The sequence below is a fragment of the Mchenga conophoros genome, linkage group LG1 (assembly GCF_057382185.1).
Source record: "Mchenga conophoros isolate Kocher_MC1m ecotype Shallow Benthic linkage group LG1, M_conophoros_male_GT1.1, whole genome shotgun sequence".
Taxonomy (NCBI): Eukaryota; Metazoa; Chordata; class Actinopteri; order Cichliformes; family Cichlidae; genus Mchenga; species Mchenga conophoros.
The window spans coordinates 41235211-41241178 of NC_140526.1; the positions used below are offsets into that span (position 1 = coordinate 41235211).

At 42.3% G+C, this 5968-nt stretch overlaps 1 protein-coding gene across 2 annotated transcripts in view; it reads right to left on the reverse strand.

Annotated features, from left to right (window-relative positions):
• Positions 1-4046: 4046 nt before the first annotated feature.
• Positions 4047-5968, reverse strand: part of abhd17c (abhydrolase domain containing 17C, depalmitoylase) — a 32584-nt gene continuing 30662 nt past the window's right edge. For both annotated transcript variants that reach the window (XM_085278633.1, XM_085278626.1), the window contains one exon: positions 4047-5968. This exon is cut by the window's right edge and continues 1406 nt beyond it. The gene's annotated coding sequence lies outside the window, so the exon portion shown is untranslated.

The window sequence follows — 5968 nt, forward strand, 5'->3', positions numbered from 1 at the left end:
AGGATCGGGTCCCCCGACACAAACAGAAGTGTACACTGTTAAATGCCAGGAGGATTGCCAGGATTTATACATCGGGGAAACCAAACAACATCTGGTGAAGTGGATGGCACAACACAGAAGAGCTCCCTCGTCAGGCCTGGACTCTGCAGTCTATTCACACCTACAGGCCAGTGGACACTCTTTCAATGATGAGGATGTAACATCCATAGGGAGGAACGCTGGCTTGAGTGCGGAGTCAAGGAGGCCATTTACGTAAATAGGGAAAGACCATCTCTGAATCGAAGAGGGGGCCTCAGAGTACATCTTTCTCCATCTTCCAATGCTGTGATTGGAGCCATTCTCCAACTCTCTGTTAATGGTATTTATGGCCATTGATCAGTGGTCTATGATCAATGGTTGTTGATCAGTGGTCATGACAGTTTGCATATTAATTACAACAGACTTTGTTGGTGATGACAGCTTCAAGACACCTCCTACATGGAGAACCTGGTATCATGCATTACTCAGGTGTGGCACATTCTTCCATAAAAACAGTTCAAATTCTGAAGGTTTTGTGGGCCCCTTCTATGAACTCAAATGTCTATCAGCTTTGCTTCTTACCACAGATTTTCAATTAGATTCGGTTCAGGTGATTGGCTGGGCGATTCTAGTAGCTTTATTTTCTTTTCTGAGTTTTCTTGGCTTGTGTTTGGAATCATGGTCTTCCTGAATGTCTACCCTCGTTTGTCCACCACCATTATTTTGGTTGATAGCAGCAAATTTTTATCAAGAATGTATCAAGAACAGGCCCACAACTTGATATTTCCAACTCAAAAGGCACTGCGTAACAACCTAAGACAACAAAGTTTGAACCTCCAAACATGTTGTGTATTACGGTTTGGAGTTCAAGTTTTGTCCTACCTGACCAGACTATATGTCTGTGTGTCTTTCTGTGTCTTTCTGGCTGCTGCCAAATTTCCCCTTGTGGGACAATTAAAGGATTATTCTATTCTATTCTACAGGGTGGGCCATTTATATTGATACACCATAATAACATGGAAATGGCTGGTGATATGTTAAAGTCCTGTTTGTTGCACATTAGTATATGTGAGGGGGTAAAAGAGAATAAAGTTACGTTTGTGGACTTCAGCTCTGCCTTCAACACCATCCTTCCAGACCATCTCCGAGGCAAGCTTTCCCAGATGAATGTGCCTGATCCCATCTGCCGGTGGATCACTGACTTCCTGACGGACAGGAAGCAGCATGTGAGGCTGGGAAAGAATGTCTCGGACTCCCGGACCATCAGCACCGGCTCCCCTCAGGGCTGTGTTCTTTCTCCTCTGCTCTTCTCCCTGTACACCAACTGCTGCACCTCCACCCACCAGTCTGTCAAGCTAATCAAGTTTGCAGATGACACCACCGTTATTGGGCTCATCTCGGACGGGGACGAGTCTGCCTACAGGAGGGAGGTTGAACGTCTGGTGTCCTGGTGCAGCCACAACAACCTGGTGCTAAATGCCCAGAAGACAGTGGAGATTATTGTGGACTTCAGGAAGCACACAGCCCCACTCCCCCCCATCATCCTGACTGACACCCCCATCACCTCTGTGGACTCATTCCGCTTCCTGGGTACCACCATCACCCAGGACCTGAAGTGGGAGCCCACCATCACCTCCGTCATCAAGAAAGCCCAGCAGAGGATGTACTTCCTGAGGCAGCTGAAGAAATTCAACCTGCCAACACGGACGATGATGCAGTTCTACACCGCAATCATCGAGTCCATCCTCACCTCCTCCATCACCGTGTGGTACGCTGGAGCCACTATCAGGGACAAACAGAGACTGCAGCGTGTTGTGCGCTCTGCTGAGAAGGTGATTGGCTGTAGACTCCCATCTCTGCAGGACCTGTACATCTCCAGGACACTGCGGCCTCTCGCCATAAGAACAGTTTCTTCCCCTCTGCTGTTGGACACATGAACAATAACCGTATGACTGTTCCCACCACTAACACATGACCCTACGCTGTGTTCACTGCATCATTCCATGTTTGGCACTGATCACCACCTGCACTCATGTATATATCTTTCTACGTAGCACTTTTAATTCTTATTCTCATGTATATATCTCATGTATATCTCATGCATATATCTTTCTACGTAGCACTTTTAATTCTTATTCTTACTTTTATTTTTTCATGTCTATTTAAGCGTAATTTATGACAGTATGTTTGCACTGAAGCACCGCAGCAATTTCCTAATGTTGTAAACCTGCTCAACATTTGGCAATAAAACCCTTTCTGATTCTGATTCTGAAACCAAGCACACCATTGTTTTTCTTGTGACATTACCAATAAGTTTGATGTGTCACATGGCCCTCTTCCTATTGAAAAAACAAAAGTTTTATCCAAGATGGCCGACTTCTAAATGGCCACCATGGTCACCACCCAGCTTGAGGAGTTTGCCCCCTCACATATACTAATGTGCCACAAACAGGACTTTAATATCACCAACCATTCCCATGTTATTACAGTGTATCCATATAAATGGTCCACCCTGTATATTCTCCTGGTATTTCACAGGCTTGTCTAAATATTGTTAAACTGTTGTATGTTTAACACAGCCTTGGCTCCCATGGGACATCATCGTGGAGGGAGGGGTTTCCTCTCTCTACCTCTCCCTGCTGCCCCTCCTTGGAATGCAGCTGGATGTTCTGGTGTGGTCGTTAACACCCTTCCTTGGTCATCTGGTTTGACTAGGAGCTCTTCCTTGTTATATTTTCTCCCCCCTTCATTAGAGCCAATTTGGGAAAAGAAAAATGTGTTTGGCACAACAGTCCATTCAGTTAATAATTCTAATGGCAACAGCTGCCAGACAGAAAGGATGGGAGTTTACATTCTTTTGTAACCAATGCCATCAGTATGTCTTAGCTGTCCATATCTGAGGCCTCGGAAACTGCCAGGCAAAGACTCACAGCTTTGGCCAGCTGCCATTCCACTTAACCATCCAAGGTGTACTCTCAGTGGCAGCGGAACAACATGAGAACAGCCCAACCAAGGCTGGAGATGAAGCAATATTGGATAAGCGTATGGGACATGGACACAACCCATGACAAGAATGCTCAGTGGCTAGTGGATCTAAGAGGAAACCACAGCAACCTCCCTGAATAGGATCCAGTAACCATCACAGTGGCAGACATCCAAGAAAGGGTCTCAAGCATGAAAACCTGGACAGCACGAGGCCCAGACATGATTCACATCTACTGACTATAGAAGCTAACTGCACTGCATGAGTATCTGGCAGCACCTGTGAATCAGGTACTAATAGATGAGTCATACCCAGAATGGCTAATGGAAGGCCAGGCAGCGCCTATCCCAAAAGATCCAAAGGGACCAGTCCCTCTACCACACTATTATCAAGCACAGGTAGAGTTGCACAAATTAAATATATTAAAAGCCTTCAGAAAAGTGAAAGTAGAAGAGTGAGTCAAAAAACAGAGAGACATGCTGTAGACGGAAACTGATGAACTCAAAAGTCAATACAAGATTTTGTTTTACTGATTTATGTACTGTCACATACAGGCACAGACTACAACCTGAAAAAGTTAGAACAATATAAAATTAATAGCTCATTTAAAGCATAAAGTTAATTAGACATATTGGAATTTAAGGCTGAAATTGTTTTGCGATGCCAGGAAAAAAATAAAATACCAAACAAACAAAAAGAATTACCCAATAACTGGGAGGTCTCTCTTGTAGATGAGGAAAAGTTCAACTAGGGATACAGCTAAAATGTATGAATACAGTTTATCAATAGGAAAGCAAAATATTAGGAGATTTTATCAATGACACTTTTGACAAATTTCTGTAGAAAAGAGAAAACCACTACTGAATGGCTGTTATGTTCACTGCAGATTGTGGAATGGAAGTCATGGCATGGATCAAAATACTTCTGAAAACCACATTCTGTCACGTTGTTCAGTTTCCAAAGTACTCAGAAATATGGTTGTATTACTACAATATTGGTATTTCATCACCCTAACATGGTGGTGAGACAAAGAAAAGATCAGAAACACAATTCCACATGTCCTTTATTCCACTATAACCAATGAAACATCCATTGTGCTGCTTCTTGCAACCACTACATGTATGATGTATCCATTTCACAGCATATTTAAGGCTTATTTCATTGTTTTACACACCATGATCAATATACGATTCTACTAGCTGTCTTTCATTTGCATAATAAAATCAATAAAAACTAGCCAGCCTTATGAAAGGCCTAATATGTACCGAGTACTGAAGTATACCATTACAGAGGATTACTGTACAAACCATTTTCAGAAACGGTGTAAATCTTTCAACATTTAGATTGGACAAATGTGTAAAAATGTCAGTATCAAAAGAAGAATCGGGTCCTAAGAGGATCTTCATTTCCTTTTAGAAGAGAAACTAAAGGAAATACACTGGAGATGATTGAGGACTTTTTACTCAAAAGTCCAACATTAGCTATGATCGGAAAACACGAATATCCAACTGACAAATTACAGCAGTGCACCAAATCATCATTACAAGTTGCTATGCAAATATTCCCCAAACACAATCCTGAAAAGATTCAGCATTTACTTCAAAGTGTTAGTTTGTTTTGTTTAAATCTGATCTTAGTGTCATATAGCTTCATTTTTTTTGTCCACTTGCAGGCAACAAAAAATAAATTATTCAAATACAACTGATGCAACATCCAAAACCAGGAGTGATCATTTGCATGCGTCGGTCATTTTCACAGCATTCCATTTCCTCGTTGTGGTTTTGTCTTTGAAAGTTAAAATTATCAAAGGGTTCAGCAGACACCTGCTTTGTAGGCTGATTTCTATCATTCTACAGGCAGGAACACGAGTCAGAGGATTACTAGTCAGGCTGAAGTTGATTTTTGTACCTTGCTCTCATTTTGGTATTCCCCAAACTGTCTGGCTTTCACAGTGATCGATTCCTGCGATAAATAGCAGCAGTCAGTCCCCCTGAAGACCACAAGCTTCTTGCAGTTCACAGGAATGTCTGACTGAAATACAAACATAAGGCTTTGTTCTTAGTGAGGAATTACAGATAATTAAGCACAACCCCCAAACCAGTAAATGTATGTTCACTTTGAACAACCTAAACACAGCAGAATTCAGTGTCTTCAGACGGCAAGCAAACCCACTCTATGCTGCCTGGCAGCTTGCAAGACTTGTTTTCATGTGAATCAGCTGTCTTACCAGCCAATCAACAGTTAACACAGCTCTGATACCCGCTGCTCTCTCTTCCACAGAGGTAGGTTTCTTATTTGGGATGTTTCCCTTTTGTGTTGCTTAAAGGCCAAGGTGCACACATGGTGTGAGACTGCTGCATATGAGACGACAATGAGAATTTTCGATATGTACCAGGTGCAATCAAAATTTCTGACAGTTCTCTTTTCTTTGTGCAGCAAACCTCCAGGAGCTCCTAGTACTTGGATTGCTCCCTGATAGTCGTACTCTGACCATTTGACTTTCATGTTCCAGGTCAAATCTGGCAAGTAGGACTGTTTGGGCCAAAATAGATGTGTGTGTTTCCTGTGTGGTGTGAGAAGCAGACTGTCCTGTTGGCTTGCACTCGATCTTCTCCGCTGGACGGCTGGATGATTTAACTGTGCTTAAACGGTTATCATTAGGGATGCTCCTGACCAAACATTTTCCTAGTCAATGAGTTGGGTTTTTTTTGTTACATCAAACCATTAGTGACCTAAGTGTTATATATTCTGGACTTTCTCTTTCAAAAAAGACTCAACAGATCATTCAGTTTCCTGAGAAACATAGAACGTCACAAGTAATATTAGGACTGTGTAAGATTACAGGGAAACAACTGTGATTACAAAGTTTACAAATGTGAATTTTATAAGTGCACACACATACTAAGACACTAGCAAATGTTTAATGTTTTGCAACAAACAGCAGGAAGACTCTTGATGTTCACGGTT